The following is a 24,400-nucleotide window of genomic DNA, read 5'->3' as shown; positions in this document are numbered from 1 at the left end:
GGAGCCTTGGAAGACAATCCCCCTGTGATCAGGAGAAGCTCTCGAATAAGAGCTGCAAAGAGGAAGAATGATGGTGATGAATGTGACATCTCAGCAAAAAAACCCACCATTGACTCCCAACTGTCTCAAGATTGGCTTCCTCAACCAGTAGCAACAAAACCTGAGACAAAAACCCGAACCAATAGGAAGGTGACAAAAAAAGGTCCCTGTACTCCAGCAGCCTCGGAATCCAGGCCTCCTGTGACCAGAAGCGCTGCTAAGAGGAAGAATAATGGTGATGAATGTGACATCTTAGTAAAAACACTTGCCATTGACTCCCAGCTGGTCCAAGATGGGCTTCCTCAACCAGTAGCAACAAAACCGGAGACAAAATCCAGAACCAATAAGAAGGTGCCTAAAAAACGTCCCCGTACTCCAGAAGCCTCGGAATCCAGGCCTCCTGTGATCTGCAAAGAGCAGGAAGCCGTACCTCGAAGAAGAGCTACAAAGAGGAAGAATGATGGTGATGAATGTGACATCTTAGAAAAAAAACTTGCCATCGACTCCCAGCTGTCCAAAGATTGTCTTCCTCAACCAGTAACCGAAAAATCTGAGACACAAACCAGAAACCATACAGAGGTGCGAACCAGAGTTCTCCATACTCCAAGACCCTCGGAAACCAAGCTACCTGTGATCAAGAATGAGCAGGAAGCTTTGCCTCTAAGAAGAGATACAAAGAGGAAGAATGATGGTGACATATGTGACATCACAGCAAAGAAATGTGTCCCTCACTCCTGGCTGTCTGATAATTGGTTTCCTCGCCCAGTAGCCACAAAACCTGAGCCGCAAACCCAAATCCATACAGGAGCCTCGGAAGCCAAGCCTCCTGTGATCAGGAAAGAGCAGGAAGCCTTACCTCTAAGAAGAGGTACAAAGAGGAAGAATGATGGTGACATATGTGACATCCCAACAAAAGTATTTGTCCAACCCTCCTGGCTGTCTGATGTTTGGATTCCTCACCTCGGCTTAGACTTATATTACAGATATGTATTTTATTCACCATACGGTTTACCACTTAAAGTTTGTAAGGTAGCAACTGACATATTACAAAAGCAATTTGAGTCGGTGCCCGGTGCCCCACTTGTAAGGTTTGTATGCAAAAACATAACTCCAGTGTCAGGACCAACTGTTCAGGTTCATGCATGCCTAGAGGATAATCATGCCTTTGTATCCTGCTATTTAGGAGGCAAAGTCATGGTCGCTGACCCCGATCTACGGGGGCGACAAGAGATTAGCGATAATATCTGGAGGCAACTCACAAAAAGCTATGAGACAGTAGTCAAAGATCTAATCCACAACATAAAGATTATAAAAGTGCAAGCACAACATTTGCAGGATAGAGACTGTGTTGCATATGCAATAGCAAATGCCTACGAAATCCTCACACCAAATGGCGATCCCACCTGCCAATACCGGCGAGAACACATGAGGTTGCACCTAGAAAAATGTCTACAGAATGGAGTTATTACGGAATTCCCAAAGATATTAGAGATTAGTGCTAGGAGGGGGAGGGAGAAGAGGAGTTGTGCTAGGAGGGGGAGGGAGAAGAGGAGTAGTGCTAGGAGGGGGAGGGAGAAGGGGATTAGTGCTAGGAGGGGGAGGGAGAAGATGAGTAGTGCTAGGAGGGGGAGGGAGAATAGGAGTAGTGCTATGAGGGGGAGGGAGAATAGGAGTAGTGCTATGAGGGGGAGGGAGAAGGGGATTCGTGCTAGGAGGGGGGGAGAAGAGAATTAGTGCAAGGAAGGGGAGGGAGAAGAGGAGTAGTGCTAGGAGGGGGAGGGAGAAGAGAATTAGTGCAAGGAGGGGAGGGAGAAGAGGAGTAGTGCTAGGAGGGGAGGGAGAAGAGGATTAGTGCTAGGAGGGGAGGGAGAAGAGGAGTAGTGCTAGGAGGGGAGGGAGAAGGGGATTAGTGCTAGGAGGGGGGGAGAAGAGAATTAGTGCAAGGAGGGGAGGGAGAAGAGGAGTAGTGCTAGGAGGGGAGGGAGAAGAGGAGTAGTGCTAGGAGGGGGAGGGAGATGAGGAGTATTGCTAGGAGGGGAGGGAGAAGAGTAGTGCTTGGAGGGGGGTTGGTGAGGGTGGGGGAGAGGCAACATTTGGGGGGGGTTGCTAGGAGGGGGATTTGTGTTAGAAAGGGAAATTTGTGCTAGTGAGGATTGGGAGAATTAGTGCTAGGAGGGGAGATTTAGAGGGGGGAAGGATTTATGCTTAGAGTGTAAATTTGAGGGGTATAGGATTTGTGCTAGTAGGGGGGGGGGGTGGTGGGGGGTCAAAGATTTGTGCTAGTAGGGGGATTTCAGCAGGGGGGGGGTTATACTGGTAGAAGGGGAGTTTTTGCTTTGGAAGAATTTTGGCTTGAAAAGAGAATGTATGCTTGGGGAAATAATCGTGCAGATTAGTTCTCAATATTTTTTTTGGGGGGGGGGTGTCATTTGATATCTTCTCCCTGGGCACTAGATGACTTTATCCCAGCATTGAAGGAAGGGGCTGGTAAATTTCATATTTTTTCTGCCCCTTTCCACTGCTTTCTGTCCTGAAGATCCCCCTGTGTACCCGCAGTAGGCGGTGGGACAGGGAAGCCGGCAGAGTTCCGGGAGAGGGGCCTGGGCACAAAGGGAGGCACACATGGGGCAATGAGATGTGAACAGGACAGGAAAGGGATTGGTGTGGTGGGGTGGTTGCTAGGAGGGGGAATTGTGTTAGAAATGGGTATTTGTGCTAGTAGGGATGATTGGGGGAATAAGTGCCAGAAGGGGAGATTTGAAGGGGGGGATTTATGCTTAAAGCGGAAATTTTAGGGGTATAGGATTTGTGTTAGTAGGAGGATGGTGGGGGCAAAGATTTGTGCTAGTAGGGGGGGGTTTCAGCGGGGGGGTGTACTTGAAGGAGGGGAGTATTTGTTTGGGAAGAATTTTGGCTTGCAGAGGGAATAAGCATGCAGATTAGGGTGACCACATCTCCAAACTGCCATTCAGGGACTTTTGGGGCAGTTGTTGCACAAAGCGCGTTGTGGGGAGCAGTGGACAGGTCTTAAATTACGCTAAATATTGGCTTAAAGGGGGTGTTATTAAAGAGAGTCTGGGATGACTTATATAGTGCAGAAGTGTATGGCGGAATAGGATAGGGAATGCAGAGTGTATGGCGGGGGGTAATATGTACATAGTGGGGTGGATAGGGGGACAGTGTGACAGTGGGATGGATAAAGGGACAGTTAGTGTAGACGGAGGGACAGTGGGGTGGATGGAGGGATAGAGGGACAGTGGGGTGGATGGAGGGATAGAGGGACAGTGGGAGGGATAGAGGGATAGAGGAACAGTGGGAGGGATAGAGGGATAGAGGGACAGAGGGACAGTGGGAGGGATAGAGGGATAGAGGGACAGTGGGAGGGATAGAGGGACAGTGGGAGGGATAGAGGGATAGAGGGACAGTGGGAGGGATAGAGGGATAGAGGGACAGTGGGAGGGATAGAGGGATAGAGGGACAGTGGGAGGGATAGAGGGATAGAGGAACAGTGGGAGGGATAGAGGGATAGAGGGACAGTGGGAGGGATAGAGGGATAGAGGGACAGTGGGAGGGATAGAGGGACAGTGGGAGGGATAGAGGGATAGAGGGACAGTGGGAGGGATAGAGGGATAGAGGGACAGTGGGAGGGATAGAGGGATAGAGGGACAGTGGGAGGGATAGAGGGATAGAGGGACAGTGGGAGGGATAGAGGGATAGAGGGACAGTGGGGTGGACAGAGGGACAGTGGGGTGGACAGAGGGACAGTGGGGTGGACAGAGGGACAGTGGGGTGGAAAGAAGGACAGTGGGGTGGACAGAGGGACAGTGGGGTGGACAGAGGGACAGTGGGGTGGACAGAGGGACAGTGGGGTGGACAGAGGGACAGTGGGGTGGACAGAGGGACAGTGGGGTGGACAGAGGGACAGTGGGGTGGACAGAGGGACAGTGGGGTGGACAGAGGGACAGTGGGGTGGACAGAGGGACAGTGGGGTGGAAAGAAGGACAGTGGGGTGGACAGAGGGACAGTGGGGTGAATGGGACAGTGGGGTGGACAGAGGGACAGAGGGACAGTGGGGTGAATGGGACAGTGGGGTGGACAGAGGGACAGTGGGGTGGACAGAGGGACAGTGGGGTGGACAGAGGGACAGTGGGGTGGACAGAGGGACAGTGGGGTGGACAGAGGGACAGTGGGGTGGACAGAGGGACAGTGGGGTGGACAGAGGGACAGTGGGGTGGACAGAGGGACAGTGGGGTGGACAGAGGGACAGTGGGGTGGACAGAGGGACAGTGGGGTGGACAGAGGGACAGTGGGGTGGACAGAGGGACAGTGGGGTGGACAGAGGGACAGTGGGGTGGACAGAGGGACAGTGGGGTGGACAGAGGGACAGTGGGGTGGAAAGAAGGACAGTGGGGTGGAAAGAAGGACAGTGGGGTGGACAGAGGGACAGTGGGGTGGACAGAGGGACAGTGGGGTGGACAGAGGGACAGTGGGGTGGACAGAGGGACAGTGGGGTGGACAGAGGGACAGTGGGGTGGACAGAGGGACAGTGGGGTGGACAGAGGGACAGTGGGGTGGACAGAGGGACAGTGGGGTGGACAGAGGGACAGTGGGGTGGAAAGAAGGACAGTGGGGTGGACAGAGGGACAGTGGGGTGAATGGGACAGTGGGGTGGACAGAGGGACAGAGGGACAGTGGGGTGAATGGGACAGTGGGGTGGACAGAGGGACAGTGGGGTGGACAGAGGGACAGTGGGGTGGACAGAGGGACAGTGGGGTGGACAGAGGGACAGTGGGGTGGACAGAGGGACAGTGGGGTGGACAGAGGGACAGTGGGGTGGACAGAGGGACAGTGGGGTGGACAGAGGGACAGTGGGGTGGACAGAGGGACAGTGGGGTGGACAGAGGGACAGTGGGGTGGACAGAGGGACAGTGGGGTGGACAGAGGGACAGTGGGGTGGAAAGAAGGACAGTGGGGTGGACAGAGGGACAGTGGGGTGAATGGGACAGTGGGGTGGACAGAGGGACAGTGGGGTGGACAGAGGGACAGAGGGACAGTGGGGTGAATGGGACAGTGGGGTGGACAGAGGGACAGTGGGGTGGACAGAGGGACAGTGGGGTGGACAGAGGGACAGTGGGGTGGACAGAGGGACAGTGGGGTGGACAGAGGGACAGTGGGGTGGATGTAGGGAAAGAAGGACAGTGGGGTGGACAGAGGGACAGTGGGGTGAATGGGACAGTGGGGTGGACAGAGGGACAGTGGGGTGGACAGAGGGACAGTGGGGTGGACAGAGGGACAGTGGGGTGGACAGAGGGACAGTGGGGTGGACAGAGGGACAGTGGGGTGGACAGAGGGACAGTGGGGTGGAAATAAGGACAGTGGGGTGGACAGAGGGACAGTGGGGTGGACAGAGGGACAGTGGGGTGAATGGGACAGTGGGGTGGACAGAGGGACAGTGGGGTGGACAGAGGGACAGAGGGACAGTGGGGTGAATGGGACAGTGGGGTGGACAGAGGGACAGTGGGGTGGACAGAGGGACAGTGGGGTGGACAGAGGGACAGTGGGGTGGACAGAGGGACAGTGGGGTGGACAGAGGGACAGTGGGGTGGACAGAGGGACAGTGGGGTGGACAGAGGGACAGTGGGGTGGACAGAGGGACAGTGGGGTGGACAGAGGGACAGTGGGGTGGACAGAGGGACAGTGGGGTGGACAGAGGGACAGTGGGGTGGACAGAGGGACAGTGGGGTGGACAGAGGGACAGTGGGGTGAATGGGACAGTGGGGTGGACAGAGGGACAGTGGGGTGGACAGAGGGACAGTGGGGTGAATGGGACAGTGGGGTGGACAGAGGGACAGTGGGGTGGACAGAGGGACAGTGGGGTGGACAGAGGGACAGTGGGGTGGAAAGAAGGACAGTGGGGTGGACAGAGGGACAGTGGGGTGGACAGAGGGACAGTGGGGTGGACAGAGGGACAGTGGGGTGGACAGAGGGACAGTGGGGTGGACAGAGGGACAGTGGGGTGGACAGAGGGACAGTGGGGTGGACAGAGGGACAGTGGGGTGGACAGAGGGACAGTGGGGTGGACAGAGGGACAGTGGGGTGGACAGAGGGACAGTGGGGTGGACAGAGGGACAGTGGGGTGGAAAGAAGGACAGTGGGGTGAATGGGACAGTGGGGTGGACAGAGGGACAGTGGGGTGGACAGAGGGACAGTGGGGTGAATGGGACAGTGGGGTGGACAGAGGGACAGTGGGGTGGACAGAGGGACAGTGGGGTGGACGGAGGGACAGTGGGGTGGACGGAGGGACAGTGGGGTGGACGGTGGGACAGTGGGGTGGACGGTGGGACAGTGGGGTGGACGGTGGGACAGTGGGGTGAACGGTGGGACAGTGGGGTGGACGGTGGGACAGTGGGGTGGACAGAGGGACAGTGGGGTGGACAGAGGGACAGTGGGGTGGACAGAGGGACAGTGGGGTGGACAGAGGGACAGTGGGGTGGACAGAGGGACAGTGGGGTGGACAGAGGGACAGTGGGGTGGACAGTGGGACAGTGGGGTGGACAGAGGGACAGTGGGGTGGACAGAGGGACAGTGGGGTGGACAGAGGGACAGTGGGGTGGACAGAGGGACAGTGGGGTGGACAGAGGGACAGTGGGGTGGACAGAGGGACAGTGGGGTGGACAGAGGGACAGTGGGGTGGATGTAGGGAAAGAAGGACAGTGGGGTGGACAGAGGGACAGTGGGGTGAATGGGACAGTGGGGTGGACAGAGGGACAGTGGGGTGGACAGAGGGACAGTGGGGTGGACAGAGGGACAGTGGGGTGGACAGAGGGACAGTGGGGTGGACAGAGGGACAGTGGGGTGGACAGAGGGGCAGTGGGGTGGATGTAGGGAAAGAAGGACAGTGGGGTGGACAGAGGGACAGTGGGGTGAATGGGACAGTGGGGTGGACAGAGGGACAGTGGGGTGGACAGAGGGACAGTGGGGTGGACAGAGGGACAGTGGGGTGGACAGAGGGACAGTGGGGTGGACAGAGGGACAGTGGGGTGGACAGAGGGACAGTGGGGTGGACAGAGGGACAGTGGGGTGAATGGGACAGTGGGGTGGACAGAGGGACAGTGGGGTGGACAGAGGGACAGTGGGGTGGACAGAGGGACAGTGGGGTGGACAGAGGGACAGTGGGGTGGACAGAGGGACAGTGGGGTGGACAGAGGGAAAGAGGGACAGTGGGGTGGACAGAGGGACAGTGGGGTGGACAGAGGGACAGTGGGGTGGACAGAGGGACAGTGGGGTGGACAGAGGGACAGTGGGGTGGACAGAGGGACAGTGGGGTGGATGTAGGGATAGAAGGACAGTGGGGTGGACGGAGGGACAGTGGGGTGGACAGAGGGACAGTGGGGTGGACAGAGGGACAGTGGGGTGGACAGAGGGACAGTGGGGTGGACAGAGGGACAGTGGGGTGGACAGAGGGACAGTGGGGTGGACAGAGGGACAGTGGGGTGGACAGAGGGACAGTGGGGTGGACAGAGGGACAGTGGGGTGGACAGAGGGACAGTGGGGTGGACAGAGGGACAGTGGGGTGGACAGAGGGACAGTGGGGTGGACAGAGGGACAGTGGGGTGGACAGAGGGACAGTGGGGTGGACAGAGGGACAGTGGGGTGGACAGAGGGACAGTGGGGTGGACAGAGGGACAGTGGGGTGGACAGAGGGACAGTGGGGTGGACAGAGGGACAGTGGGGTGGATGTAGGGACAGTGGGGTGGACAGAGGGACAGTGGGGTGGACGGAGGGACAGTGGGGTGGACGGAGGGACAGTGGGGTGGACGGAGGGACAGTGGGGTGGACGGAGGGACAGTGGGGTGGACGGAGGGACAGTGGGGTGGACGGAGGGACAGTGGGGTGGACGGAGGGACAGTGGGGTGGACGGAGGGACAGTGGGGTGGACGGAGGGACAGTGGGGTGGACGGAGGGACAGTGGGGTGGACGGAGGGACAGTGGGGTGGACTGAGGGACAGTGGGGTGGACGGAGGGACAGTGGGGTGGACGGAGGGACAGTGGGGTGGACGGAGAGACAGTGGGGTGGATGGAGGGATAGAAGGACAGTGGGGTGGACAGAGGGACAGTGGGGTGGATGGAGGCATAATGGGGTGGACAGAGGGACAGTGGGGTGGACAGAGGGACAGTGGGGTGGACAGAGGGACAGTGGGGTGGACAGAGGGACAGTGGGGTGGACAGAGGGACAGTGGGGTGGACAGAGGGACAGTGGGGTGGACAGAGGGACAGTGGGGTGGACAGAGGGACAGTGGGGTGGACAAAGGGACAGTGGGGTGGACAAAGGGACAGTGGGGTGGACAAAGGGACAGTGGGGTGGACAAAGGGACAGTGGGGTGGACAAAGGGACAGTGGGGTGGACAAAGGGACAGTGGGGTGGACAAAGGGACAGTGGGGTGGATGGAGGGATAGAAGGACAGTGGGGTGGACAGAGGGACAGTGGGGTGGATGGAGGCATAATGGGGTGGACAGAGGGACAGTGGGGTGGACAGAGGGACAGTGGGGTGGACAGAGGGACAGTGGGGTGGACAGAGGGACAGTGGGGTGGACAGAGGGACAGTGGGGTGGACAGAGGGACAGTGGGGTGGACAGAGGGACAGTGGGGTGGACAGAGGGACAGTGGGGTGGACAGAGAGACAGTGGGGTGGACAGAGAGACAGTGGGGTGGACAGAGGGACAGTGGGGTGGACAGAGGGACAGTGGGTGGACAGAGGGACAGTGGGGTGGACAGAGGGACAGTGGGGTGGACAGAGGGACAGTGGGGTGGACAGAGGGACAGTGGGGTGGACAGAGGGACAGTGGGGTGGACAAAGGGACAGTGGGGTGGACAAAGGGACAGTGGGGTGGACAAAGGGACAGTGGGGTGGACAAAGGGACAGTGGGGTGGACAAAGGGACAGTGGGGTGGACAAAGGGACAGTGGGGTGGACAAAGGGACAGTGGGGTGGACAGAGGGACAGTGGGGTGGATATAGGGAAAGAAGGACAGTGGGGTGGACAGAGGGACAGTGGGGTGGACAGAGGGACAGTGGGGTGGACAGAGGGACAGTGGGGTGGACAGAGGGACAGTGGGGTGGACAGAGGGACAGTGGGGTGGACGGAGGGATAGAAAAAGACAGTGGGGTGGACAGAGGGACAGTGGGGTGGATGTAGGGAAAGAAGGACAGTGGGGTGGACAGAGGGACAGTGGGGTGAATGGAGGGACAGTGGGGTGAATGGAGGGACAGTGGGGTGGATGGAGGGACAGTGGGGTGGATGGGGGAACAGTGGGGTGAATAGAGTGACAGTGGGGTGGATGGGTGGATAGAGGGACAGTGGGGTGGATGGAGGGACAGTGGGGTGGACAGAGAGACAGTGGGGTGGACAGAGGGACAGTGGGGTGGACAGAGGGACAGTGGGTGGACAGAGGGACAGTGGGGTGGACAGAGGGACAGTGGGGTGGACAGAGGGACAGTGGGGTGGACAGAGGGACAGTGGGGTGGACAGAGGGACAGTGGGGTGGACAGAGGGACAGTGGGGTGGACAGAGGGACAGTGGGGTGGACAAAGGGACAGTGGGGTGGACAAAGGGACAGTGGGGTGGACAAAGGGACAGTGGGGTGGACAAAGGGACAGTGGGGTGGACAAAGGGACAGTGGGGTGGACAAAGGGACAGTGGGGTGGACAAAGGGACAGTGGGGTGGACAGAGGGACAGTGGGGTGGATGTAGGGAAAGAAGGACAGTGGGGTGGACAGAGGGACAGTGGGGTGGACAGAGGGACAGTGGGGTGGACAGAGGGACAGTGGGGTGGACAGAGGGACAGTGGGGTGGACAGAGGGACAGTGGGGTGGACGGAGGGATAGAAAAAGACAGTGGGGTGGACAGAGGGACAGTGGGGTGGATGTAGGGAAAGAAGGACAGTGGGGTGGACAGAGGGACAGTGGGGTAGACGGAGGGACAGTGGGGTGAATGGAGGGACAGTGGGGTGAATGGAGGGACAGTGGGGTGGATGGAGGGACAGTGGGGTGGATGGGGGAACAGTGGGGTGAATAGAGTGACAGTGGGGTGGATGGGTGGATAGAGGGACAGTGGGGTGGATGGAGGGACAGTGGTGTTCAGTGATAGGATGTACACATACCTCTGTCCTGCTGTCACGTTCTGCTGTGGGTTGTACTATAGCAGGAGTGGCAGTATAATAGGAGGGGTGGCAGACCCCTCCTAGTAAAAAAAAAAAAAATAGTTGTCGTTTTATTGTTCTCTCTCTATTCTCTCTCTGTTGTTCTGTTTTCAGGTACGCCATTCAGCTGCAGCACAGATTTATATATCTTGATAGCAACAGTGTTTGCTCCCACGATACACAAATCAGCGACTCCAGTGCTGTACAAGGTGATTTCACCATCACAGTTAAAAAAAGAAAGAGCATATATGCCGAAGCATGGGGGTAGGGGTGGAGGGGCGATTTTCCCCTAGCATTAGGGGCGGATTGCCCCCATGCTTCGACATATATTTTTTAGGCACAGATTGCATTAAAAAAAATGTTTTATTGTATTTGCTTTGCAAGTATGGTATGTCTTATTGTTATACTGTAATGTTACTTTGTCTTATTGTTAACCATCATTTGCTTAGCTGGTATGCCATTCAGCTGCAGCACAGGTTTATTTATTTTGACAGCAACAGCGTTTGCTCTCACGATACGTAAATCAGCGACTCCAGCGCTGTAGGAGGTGATTTCACCACCACAGTTAAAATAAAAATGGTGCATGTATGCCCATCATTAGAAGTGGGTGGATGAAGGGCGGTATTCTAATGGTGGGCATACCCACCAATCAATCTCTTTTTTCATGCAGCCCTCATGAAAAAAAGAGCATTACAATGTATGCCGTACTGGTATGTTGCTGGAATTTGAGTGGTTATACCAGAATGATGCCTGTGGGTTTAGGTATCATCTTGGTATCATTCTTTTCAGCCAGCGGTCGGCTTTCATGTAAAAGCAATCGTAGCAGCTAATTAGCCTCTAGACTGCTTTTACAAGCAGTGGGAGGGAACATACCCCCCCAAACACTTCCATGGTTTTATTGGGCTCTCCTGTCCCAACAGGGAACCAGAGAATGTAGCAAGTGGTTCTGACAGTTGACCATAGAGCTGATCAGAGACCAGAACGGCTCCAATCATCTCTATGGCCTAAGAAACTGGAAGCTACGAGCATTTCATGACTTAGGTTTTACAGGATATATACAGGATATAAACAGCGCCATTGGGAAAGCCTTTTATCACACCGATCTTGGTGTGGTCAGATGCTTTGAGGGCAGAGGAGAGATCTAGGGTCAAATTTTTCAAAAAAGAGTACCTGTCACTACCTATTGCTATCATAGGGGATATTTACATTCCCTGCGATAACAATAAAAATGATAAAAATAAATAAAAAGGAAAGGAACAGTTTATAAATAATAGAAAAGGGCAAAATAAATAATAATTAAAAAAAGCACCATCTCTTCCCCCCGTTCTTACGTGCAAAGGCGAAACGCAAGCGTCGGTCTGGTGTCATATGTAAACAGCAATTGAACCATACATGTGAGGTCTCTCTGCGAAGGTCAGATCGAGGGAAGTTCTTTTAGCAGTAGACCTCCTCTGTAAATCTAAAGTAGTAACCTGTAAAGGCTTTAAAAGACTTTTAACCACTTCGTTACCGAGCCTGTTTTTCAGATTCAGTGTTTACGAGACTAAAACAGTTTTTTTTGCTAGAATATTACTTAAAACCCCCAAACATTATATATATATTTTTTTCTAACACCCTAGAGAATAAAATGGCAGTCATTGCAGTACTTTTTGTCACACCGTATTTGCGCAGCGGTCTTACAAGCGCACTTTTTTTGGAAAAAATTCACTTTTTTAAATTAAAAAATAACAAAACAATAAATTTGGCCCAATTTTTTTATATATTGTGAAAGATAATGTTACGCCGAGTAAAATGATACCCAACATGTCACGCTTAAAAATTGCGCCCACTCGTGGCATGGCGTCAAACTTTTACCCTTAAAAATCTTGATAGGCGACGTTTAAAAAATTCTACAGGCTGCATTTTTTGAGTTACAGAGTAGGCCTAGGGCTAGAATTATTGCTCTCGCTCTAACGATCGCGGCGATACCTCACTTGTGTGGTTTGAATACCGTTTTCATATGTCGGCGCTACTCGCGTATACGTTCGCTTCTACGCGCGAGCTCGTCGGGACGGGGCGCTTTAAAAAAATTTTTTTTTGCTTTTCGCATTTATTTTTAATTATTTTACAATTTTTAACACTGAAATAAAAAAAAATAAAAAAATTATCACTTTTATTCCTATTACAAGGAATGTAAACATCCCTTGTAATAGAAAAAAGCATGACAGGTCCTCTTAAATATGAGATCTGGGGTCAAAAAGACCTCAGATCTAATATTTGGGCTTAAATGCAAAAAAAAAAAAAATTTGGAAATGTCATTTTTTCAAATGACAAAAAAAAAAAATGTCTCTTTAAGAGGCTGGGCGGGACTGACGTTTTGACGTCACTTCCGCCCAGCAGAGCTATGGGGGACGGGCGAAGGAGATTTTTCCTTCAGTCTCGTCCCCGCTCAGCTGCCGGATGGTCGCGATCCCCTCCGCCGCTACCGACGGCTCCGGTAAGCGGCGGAGGGCGTGGGACAGCGGCGGGAGGGGGGGGCCCCTCTCCCGCCACCGATAACGGCGATCTCGCGGCGAATTCGCCGCGGAGACCGCCGTTATCGTGTACAGGACCGTCGGCACTAAAGATGGATACCTCAGTTGTGGCAGCAGCTGCTGCCGTTACTGAGATATCCATCTTTAAAAACAGGACGTCATTTGACTATGGGCCAGTAACGAAGTGGTTAAAAATTTATGTAGTTTGTCGCCGCTGCACATTTGTGTGATATTTTAAAGTATGTCGTGTTTGGTATCCATGTACTCGGCATAAGATCATCTTTATTAATTCATCAAACATTTGGGCAATATAGTGTGTTTTAGTGCATTAAAATAAAACAATTAAAAAAATAAATTCTTTCAAAAGAATTGCGTTTTGTAAAATCACTGCGCAAATACTGTGTGAAAAAAAAAATTGCAACACCCACCATTTTAATCTGTAGGGCCTTTGCTTTAAAAAATATATATATAATGTTTGGGGGTTCAAAGTAATTTTCTTGCAAATTTTTTTTTTTTTCATGTAAACAAAAAGTGCCAGAACGGGCTTTGTCTTCAAAAGGTTAGAAGAGTGGGTGATATGTGACATAAGCTTCTAAATGTTGTGCATAAAATGCCAGGACAGTTCAAAACCCCCACAAATGACCCCATTTTGGGAAGCAGACACCCCAAGCTATTTGGCGATAGGCATGTTGAGTTCATGGAATATTTTATATTTTACCAAAATTTTCGGGAAAATTACACTTTTTTCCCCACAAAGTTGTCACTAAATGATAAATTGCTCAAACATGCCATGGGCATATGTGGAATTACACCCCAAAATACATTCTGCTACTTCTCCTGAGTACAGGGATACCACATGTGTCAGGCCCCATACACACGAGAGGATTTATCCGCGGATACGGTCCAGCGGACCGTATCCGCGGATAAATCCTCTCGAGGATTTCAGCAGATTTCTATGCGATGGCGTGTACACACCATCGCATTGAAATCCGCGCCGAAATCCTCTGGCGATGACGTGTCGCGCCGTCGCCGCGATTATGACACGGCGACGGGCGCGACGCTGTCATATAAGGAATTCCACGCATGCGTCAAATCATTACGACGCGTGCGGGGAATCCCTTTGGACGGATGGATCCGGTGAGTCTGTACAGACGAGCGGATCCATCCGTTGGGATGGACTCCAGCAGATGGATTTGTTGAGCATGTCAGCAAATATCCATCTGCTGGAAATCCATCCCAGGGGAGATTTATCCGCGGATAAATATCCGCCGGAGTGTACACACCATAGAATCTATCCGCTGAAACCCATTCTATGGTGTGTACGGGGCCTGAGACTTTTTGAGAGCCTAGCCGCGTACAGGACCCCAAAAACCAAGCCCCGCCTTCAGGCTTTCTAAAGGCGTAAAATTATGATTTTACTCCTCACTACCTATCACAGTTATGAAGGCCCTGAAATGTACAGATAGCACAAAAAAAAAAAAAAATCACCCATTTTGGAAAGTAGACACCCCAAGGTAATTGCTAAGAGGCATGGTGAGTATTTTACAGTTCTCATTTATTTTTGAAAATTAAGAAAATAACTTTTTTTTCGTTTTTTCAAAACTAAGGGGCAGATTCTCGTAGAAATGCGGCGGCGTAACGTATCTCCTTTACGTTACACCGCCGCAAGTTTTACGAGCAAGTGCTTGATTCACAAAGCACTTGCCTGTAAACTTGCGGTGGCGTAGCGTAAAGTCCAACGGCGCAAGCCCGCCTAATTCAAATGATCCATGTAGGGGGCGTGGATCATTTAAATTAGGCGCATTCCCGCGCCGATCGTACTGCGCATGCTCCGTCTCGAAATTTCCCGCCGTGCATTGCGCGAAATTACGTCGCAAGTACGTCATTGGTTTCGACGTTAATGGTGTCCAGCGCCATTCACGGACGACTTACGCAAACGACGTAAAATTTTCAAATTGCGATGCGGGAAGGACACCCTTAAAAAGCCTGAAGGCGGTGATTGGTTTTCGGGGTGCTGTACGCGGTTATACTGCCAAAAAGTCTCACACATGTGGTATCCAACGCTGTATCTTGGCCTAGGCCAAGGGCAGCACTTTGCAGGGGGGCAGTATGAAAAAAGTCCCCGTCGGCTTGCGCTACACTTTTAGTGTAGCTCCAGCCTTATTAGGTGGACTGGGCCGCAAGACAAATCGATCTGGTGCCCCCATAAAGCGGCTGCACTACTGCCGGTATGATGGTGCAGACACAAGGGACACTGACATGGTCACCTATATCTGGCCGGTAGGGAGTAAGACTCTCCTGCAATCCTTTGCTTTTGTCAGTTGTACATATTAAAGCGGAGTTCCACCCAAAATTGGAACTTCCGCTTAACCCACTCCTCGCCCCCTTAGGCCGGGTACTCACGAGCAAACATGTACGGTGAAACCGGTCCGTCGGACCGTTTTCACCGTACATGCCTGCCAGAGGGCTTCTGTACGATGGTTGTACTAACCATCGTACAGAAGTCCGCGCGTAAACACTACGCGGGGCGTGTCCGCGTCGACGCGGCGACGTGGGCGGGCCTGCCATTTAAAGGCTTCCACGCATGCGTCGAAGTCATTCGACGCATGCGAGGGACGGCGGGCGCTCGGACATGTACAGTAGGTCTGTACTGACGACCGTACATGTCCGAGCGGGCAGGATTCCAGCGGACGGTTTTAAAACACGTCCAGGAATATTTGCCCGCTGGGAAAAGGCCCGGCGGGCAAATGTTTGCTGGAATTCCGCCCGCTCGCGCCCACACACGACCGAACATGTATGCTGAAACTGGCCCGCGGACCAGTTTCAGCATACATGTTTGGTCGTGTGTACGGGGCCTTACATGCCACATTTGGCATGTAATTTTTTTGGGGGGTTAGTGGGGGCTTCAGGTGGAGTGGGACTTCCTGTCCCACTTCCTCCTTCCGCCGAGGGGCATCGTAGGCGAATAGCTTAATCGCCTACAGGGAGGGGCTACAGTAGGCGATCGCCTGGGACACATGACAGGTCCCATGCGATCGCCTGTCCAATGAGAGAGCGCAGCACCGCTCGTGCATGCGCAGTGGGTGCCCGGCCGTGAAGCCGAAAGCTGTCACGGCCGGGTGCCCACACTTAGGATGAAGACGCCGGCCGGGGGGGAGGGCCGAGGAGCGGAGCCCCATTAGGCGCGTCGCTGGAACGTGGAGCAGGTGAGTGTGTGTTTATTAAAAGCCAGCAGCTAAACTTTTTGTAGCTGCTGACTTTTAATAAACACAAAAATGCCTGGAACACCCCTTTAAGGAATCTTAATTTTATTTTTTTCTGTTGATTACTGATGAACGTTCATCAGTAATCAACAGAAAAAATTTTACTGACACACACTGGACTGGCATGCACTGACCTACACTAACAGAGGACGTCCAGATGTACATAAACTGACCGCTCCATGCTTTAGAGAGATGCACACAGACAGACAACCAAATTAGGAGAGAGTAGATCGCACCCACAGATTATAGGATGAGGCCGTACTACAAACATACACCCAACATTAGAAAAAGGATGACTAGCATCCAGTAGGGTAGCTTAGTGTAGTTAGTGTAGGTCCTGCCCTAGAAGAGTCTACCTTGCCGTGGTGGGCAGGCTTGGAATCTCTTGGTCAAAAGTGTGTCAGCGAATGGGCGAGAGGATCACTAGATCTTCACTTCTTGCCAATTGATTTTACCAAAGGACTCTTGGTATATTCAGAGTATATATAGTTGGAAAAGGAAAAAATGTGTATAGATCCATAATTCTACTTTCATAAAACACACAATAAAAATTGGTATATTTACATTTAAATTGCTTCCTCTTTTATTTAATCCTTTCATGATCACTTGGATGCCCAGGCCACATTTGTAAGGCTGGAAGGGGCTCTATGGCTACTTCTTCCACTTCTGGTGTGTGTAGGGATGAGTAATAGGTGTTTATGTATTACATGTGTCCTAACCATGTATATATGTACTGACAAGGCCCTTATGTGACAGTAGTGACAACAAGGTCCTCTCAATGGAGACATCGGGGGTCTTCTAGCTTCACCCCAAGAACAGGAGATACAATTAAATCCTGTAATGAAACATTCCACTATAGATTGATAGCAGCGGTAGGGTGACCACATTTCCAAACTACCATTCAGGGACACCCCCCTTTCCCAAAAATCAGAATCACAGCACAGTGATTGGACAGAAGAGGCGGGATTTATGATTTCTCCAATCACAAGCAGGGGGCAGGATTGTGCTCCTCCAGGCATTCCCGGTCAGGACAAGTACTGTCAGTGAGTAAAGCGGTGATGTGGCAGACTTTTTTAGGGGCATTAGATTGCCCTGGGGGGGGGGGGGGTGGCTGTGTCAGTTTCATTCCGGGACACTGTATTGTCATGGAATGAATGTGCCCGGGACAGACCTGCAAAATGCGGGACTGTCCCGGGCAATTCGGGACATGTGGTCTCCCTACCAGGTATGCCACCCTAGACCCCCAGGGAAATGCCAATGAGTGGCCATCCCCAATGCCTGCCAGTGCCATCAGTAAGGACCCAAGAAGAGGAGGATGGAGGTTGCTCTGTGCAAAACCACTGCAGAGAGCAGGTAAGTATAACAGGTTTGTTATTTATTTATTTTTATTCTGAACATGTACAATCACTTTAAAGGCAGAATAACATTGCAGTCACCATTGTGACAGCGCAGCGATTGCGGTTACTTATCACAAGTCTTTTGGCAGGTAAGGCAGATCCTATATGTGTTCCCGCTGCGTATTTAGCGTAGGGTGACCACATTTCCAAACTGCCATTCAGGGACAATTTTGTCAGGGATCGGGGGGGGGGTGTTGAATGTAGTTTCGGGGTTGACGGGATTTCGACGGCGAGCGATTTGTCGGGTGAATTGGTGTTTTTGGCACTTATATCGTCCCAATACCATGCTTGGAATGTATTTTTATTATTACATTGTAATGATAGACTTCCTCAGTATGGCGGCCCCTTCTACAAATTATAGACCCCCTTCCCTCAGTACGGACCCCCCTCTACTAACTATAGACCCCCTTCCCTCAGTACGGACCCCCTTCTACTAACTATAGACCCCCTTCCCTCATTATAGACCCTCCTCCCTCAGTACGGACCCCCTTCTACTAACTATAGACCCCCTTCCCTCATTATAGACCCCCCTCCCTCAGTACGGACCCCCTTCTACAAATTATAGACCCCCTTCCCTCATTATAGACCCCCTCCCTCAGTACGGACCCCCTTCTACTAACTATAGACCCCCTTCCCTCATTATAGACCCCCTCCCTCAGTACAGACCCCCCTCTACTAACTATAGACCCCCTTCCCTCATTATAGACCCCCTCCCTCAGTACAGACCCCCCTCTACTAACTATAAACCCCCTTCCCTCAGTACGGACCCCCTTCTACTAACTATAGACCCCCTTCCCTCATTATAGACCCCCCTCCCTCAGTACGGACCCCCTTCTACTAACTATAGACCCCCTTCCCTCATTATAGACCCCCCTCCCTCAGTACGGACCCCCTTCTACAAATTATAGACCCCCTTCCCTCATTATAGACCCCCTCCCTCAGTACGGACCCCCCTCTACTAACTATAGACCCCCTTTCCTCAGTACGGACCCCCTTCTACTAACTATAGACCCCCTTCCCTCATTATAGACCCCCCTCCCTCAGTACGGACCCCCCTCTACTAACTATAGACCCCCTTCCCTCATTATAGACCCCCCTCCCTCAGTACGAACCCCCCTCTACTAACTATAGACCCCCTCCCTCATTACGGACCCTCCCTCCACTAAGTATAGACCCCTCCCCTCAGTACGAACCCCCCTCTACTAACTATAGACCCCCTCCCTCATTACGGACCCTCCCTCCACTAAGTATAGACCCCTCCCCTCAGTACGGACCCCCCTCCACTAAAGTATATACCCCCTCAGTAAAGACCCCCCCCCCACCAAGTATAGACTCCCCTCCCTCAGTACAGACTTCCCCCTTCAGAAAACTAAAAAAAAATCATCAATTGCCGCCACTGTGCCCATCAAACGTCAGCCACTGTGCCCATCAAATGTCAGCCACTGTGCCCATCAAACGTCAGCCACTGTGCCCATCAAACGTCAGCCACTGTGCCCATCAAACGTCAGCCACTGTGCCCATCAAATGTCAGCCACTGTGCCCATCAATTGCCAGCCACTGTGCGCATGGCGCTCGCAGGTCACTTTTTTTATGCCTATTAGAGCCTATGGCTCTAATCAGGTGCTTCAAAAAAATAGATGTTAGATGCTGTATAACATTTTGAGTTTGCTGCTCTTTTTAGGTTTTTTTTTTGGTATGCGCATTTTTACACTTCATAGCTTCAAAAAAATACCCCGCCACTGTAATTCTGGCTCCCGGTGCCCGAAAAGGGGCCAGGCGCCTGAATAGGGGGTGGTAGTGGCGACAATAGCTAGATTCATGCAATGCATGAATCTATCTATTGGTGATAGAGGGATGGCAGGAGAGAGGGGGCGGCGCCTGTGCGCTCTTTATGGACGCACCGCCACTGATTACATACATTAAAGGGAGTTTACTAAGGCTGGAGCAGCTGTGCATGGCAACCAATCAGCTTCTAGCTTTCAGTTCCAAAGCTTAACCAAACAAGCTGAGGCTAGAAGCTGACTGGTTACTTTACACAGCGGCTCCCCCCATTCTGCTTAGCAGCAAGCATATTACAAGAATGGTAGGCATTTAGAATGCATTCAGTCACATAACCTGGCAAAGTTACACCAAAAGGCCTCATTTAATAAACAGCCATGCAGAATATACAGTAATAAGCAATGATTATATGCACAAGTACAGAAGCCCATCAGATGTAGCTGATGACAATGTAAGGTAAAGTTTGATTGGCTGCTATGGATAACAAGGAACAACACTTGGCACATGGCTACACTCACAAAGCAATCTAATACAAGTGTACTGTATGGCTTAAATGTGCAATCCTCTGGACCTTGTATATCAGATGTGTACAGTGTATAGCAGAGACACTCACCTGGGAAACTTCATACAGCATTGTAATCTGGATGAAGGGCTCAAGGCATTGAATTCCCTGTTCTAGGAGCAGAAGAAGCTGTGACAGGAGATCTCCCTCTGTGTGCTGTTCTATCAGTCACTCCCGACTCCTACACAGGCACACCAGTGTGAGCTGCCAGCCAACTTCGCCAAGGAAGTGATTGCAGTGTCCTCCTGCACTGCATCGCTGCACTCCCTGCCACTTCCAGTCCAGAGACAGCAGTCACAGAGGAGGCAGGGCAGGCCTATGAGGCCCTGGTCCTCACTGCAAAGCCCAGGCAGCCGTGTCCATCCTGTCAGAGACACAGCCCTGCCCCCGCTCTTCACTGGAGTTGTCACATCCTCCCCTCGGCAGACAGTAATCCAGTGTGTCTGAGCCGCTGGATTATTGTCTGTGGGGCTTCCCCTGCAGAGTCAGCATGGCAGAGTCTGGAGAGCGTTAGGCGCGGAGGAGAAAAGTTAACAAACTCCTCCTCCGCTTTGCATGCTGGGGAGAGTCGGGCTGTGATGAGGTCACTGGTTGTTAGATGCCAGGCGGCCCTAGCAACAAGTGACCAGAGTCTCAGGTGGAGCGGAGACAGAACGAGCGCCAGCGCTACTGCAGGGTTTGCTCACTCTGTCAATTCCATTCCGGGACTCTCTATTGTCCCGGAATGAAGGTGCCTGGGACCCGGGACAGACCTGCTAATTGCGGGACTGTCCCGGGCAATCCGGGACACGTGGGCACCCTAGTACCCACTCTGTACCCCCCACACACAATCTGCCCCCCACAAGTTCCCACTCTGTACCCCCCACACACAATCTGCACCCCACAAGTTCCCACTCTGTACCCCCCACACGTTCCCACTCTGTACCCCCCCCCCCCACACGCATATCTGCCCCCCCCCACACACGCATATCTGCCCCCCCCACACACACATATCTGCCCCCCCCCACACACACAAACCAGTTCCCCCTCTGTACACAGTGCAATGTAAAGCAGAGACTAGAAAGCAGTGCAATGTTGACAGCAGAGACTAGAGTACATTTTTTAACTTCTTATGACAGGGTGCAGGCTGCAGCACTGAGCGTCCTGCTTCTATTGTGTACCTGAGCCAGCGGGGGGGGGGGGGGGTCTTTACTGAAGGAGAACGGCGCTGCCAGTCTGTCTCCTCTTCTCACTACAGATCCCTGAGCGACCAGGAGGGGGGGGGGGGGGGGGCGATCGGACATCGTAGCAAGCATGCGGCTTGCATGTAGGGCTTCCATCTCACCCGCCCTGGCCAGTTCAACAGCAACTTCCACCACAGATAGTCATGCAGAACTTCCGGCCAGGTGCTGTCCCAGCTCTCTCCCCTCATCTCACTGCCGCTGCTACGGCGCTGCAGGCTGGGAATAGCGTTGTTAAGAAGGTGATGTCTTCACAGGCGCACACCCCCCCCCCCCCCCCAGACTGGCGGCTGGCGCCAAAAGGAAGTTTTTTTTTCCCAAAATTCAGGTCCAGGAGGTATTTTGATGATCAGAATCCCCAGCGAATGGCTGGGGATCCAAATTTTGCCGCTCCCCCTACCCTGGCGCTCTAGGCAGCCGCCTGACTTGCCTATGCCTAGCGCCGGCCCTGCACACAGTATACACATACACACACTGAAAAGGTCCTGGAGAGGTGGGGCAACTATAATCTTGGGATTTAAAAAAAAAAAAAAAAAAACACAGATTTTTACATACTGTCCTTGGTTTTACTGAGGCTGGCAGCCCTGATGGGGCCCCCTAGTGGCATGGGGCCCTCGGGCACTACCCGAGGGCCTGAATGGTCAGTCCGCCCCTGGGTGACACTGACCCCTGTATTATGATGGGGTGATACTGACCCCTGTATTATGAATGGAGAGACACTGACCCCTGTATTATGAATGGAGAGACACTGACCCCTGTATTATGAATGGAGAGACACTGACCCCTGTATTATGAAGGGGGTGACACTGACCCCTGTATTATGAAGGTGGAGACACTGACCCCTGTATTATGAAGGGGGTGTCACTGACCCCTGTATTATAAAGGGGGTGACACTGACCCCTGTATTATGAAGGGGTGACACTGACCCCTGTATTATGAAGGGGTGACACTGACCCCTGTATTATGAAGGGGTGACACTGACCCCTGTATTATGAAGGGGTGACACTGACCCCTGTATTATGAAGGGAGTGACACTGACCCCTGTATTATGAAGGGGGTGACACTGACCCCTGTATTATGAAGGGGGTGACACTGACCCCTGTATTATGAAGGGGTGACACTGACCCCTGTATTATGAAGGGGGAGATACTGACCCCTGTATTATGAAGGGGGTGTCACTGACCCCTGTATTATAAAGGGGGTGTCACTGACCCCTGTATTATAAAGGGGGTGACACTGACCCCTGTATTATAAAGGGGGTGACACTGACCCCTGTATTATGAAGGGGGAGATACTGACCCCTGTATTATGAAGGGGGTGTCACTGACCCCTGTATTATAAAGGGGGTGACACTGACCCCTGTATTATGAAGGGGGTGACACCAGGGGCGGACTGACAACTCATGGGGCCCCCGGGCAATAGGAGATTATGGGGCCCCCGGGAAATAGGAGATTATGGGGCCCCCAGGCAATAGATTACGGGCCACACAGTATACACACAGACACACAATATACAAAAACACACACAGTATACACATACACACACTGAAAAGGTCCTGGAGAGGTGGGGCAGCTATAATCTTGGGATTTAAAAAAAAAAAAAAAAAAAAAAAAAAACAGATTTTTACATACTGTCCTTGGTTTTACTGAGGCTGGCAGCCCTGATGGGGCCCCCTAGTGGCATGGGGCCCTCGGGCACTACCCGAGGGCCTGAATGGTCAGTCCGCCCCTGGGTGACACTGACCCCTGTATTATGAAGGGAGAGACACTGACCCCTGTATTATGAAGGGGGAGATACTGACCCCTATATTATGAAGGGGGAGACACTGACCCCTGTATTATGAAGGGGGTGACACTGACCCCTGTATTATGAATGGGTGACACTGACCCCTGTATTATGAAGGGAGTGACACTGACCCCTGTATTATGAAGGGGGAGATACTGACCCCTGTATTATGAAGGGGGTGTCACTGACCCCTGTATTATAAAGGGGGTGACACTGACCCCTGTATTATAAAGGGGGTGTCACTGACCCCTGTATTATAAAGGGGGTGACACTGACCCCTGTATTATGAAGGGGGAGACACTGACCCCTGTATTATGAAGGGGTGACACTGACCCCTGTATTATGAAGGGGGTGTCACTGACCCCTGTATTATAAAGGGGGTGACACTGACCCCTGTATTATGAAGGGGTGACACTGACCCCTGTATTATGAAGGGAGTGACACTGACCCCTGCATTATGAAGGGAGTGACACTGACCCCTGTATTATGAAGGGGGAGATACTGACCCCTGTATTATGAAGGGGGTGTCACTGACCCCTGTATTATAAAGGGGGTGACACTGACCCCTGTATTATAAAGGGGGTGTCACTGACCCCTGTATTATAAAGGGGGTGACACTGACCCCTGTATTATGAAGGGGGAGATACTGACCCCCGTATTATGAAGGGGGTGTCACTGACCCCTGTATTATAAAGGGGGTGACACTGACCCCTGTATTATGAAGGGGGTGACACTGACCCCTGTATTATGAAGGGGTGACACTGACCCCTGTATTATGAAGGGAGTGTCACTGACCCCTGTATTATGAAGGGAGTGTCACTGACCCCTGTATTATGAAGCAGGGCACTGACCCCTGTATTATGAAGGGAGAGACACTGACCCCTGTATTATGAAGGGGGAGACACTGACCCCTGTATTATGAAGGGGGAGATACTGACCCCTGTATTATGAATGGGGAGATACTGACCCCTGTATTATGAATGGGGAGACGCTGACCCCTGTATTATGAAGGGGGTGACACTGACCCCTGTATTATGAAGGGGGTGACACTGACCCCTGTATTATGAAGGGAGTGACACTGACCCCTGCATTATGAAGGGGGTGACACTGACTCCATTATTATGAAGGGGGAGATACTGACCCCTGTATTATGAAGGGGGAGACACTGACCCCTGTATTATGAAGGGGGAGACACTGACCCCTGTATTATGAAGGGGGTGACACTGACCCCTGTATTATGAATGGGGTTACAATATCCCCTGTATTTTGATGGTGGAGACACTGACCCCTGTATTATGAAGGTGGAGACACTGACCCCTGTATTATGAAGGGGGTGACACTGACCCCTGTATTATGAAGGGGGTGACACTGACCCCTGTATTATGAAGGGGGTGACACTGACCCCTGTATTATGAAGGGGGTGACACTGACCCCTGTATTATGAAGGGGTGACACTGACCCCTGTATTATGAAGGTGGAGACACTGACCCCTGTATTATGAAGGGGGTGACACTGACCCCTGTATTATTAATGGGGAGACCCTGACCACTGTATTATGAAGGGGGTGACACTGACCCCTGTATTATTAATGGGGTGACACTGACCCCTGTATTATGAAGGGAGAGACACTGACCCCTGTATTA

The sequence above is a fragment of the Rana temporaria genome, chromosome 10 (genome assembly GCF_905171775.1).
Source record: "Rana temporaria chromosome 10, aRanTem1.1, whole genome shotgun sequence".
Taxonomy (NCBI): domain Eukaryota; kingdom Metazoa; phylum Chordata; class Amphibia; order Anura; family Ranidae; genus Rana; species Rana temporaria.
The sequence above is the reverse complement of the archived record's forward strand: the minus strand, read 5'-3'. Positions refer to the sequence as shown.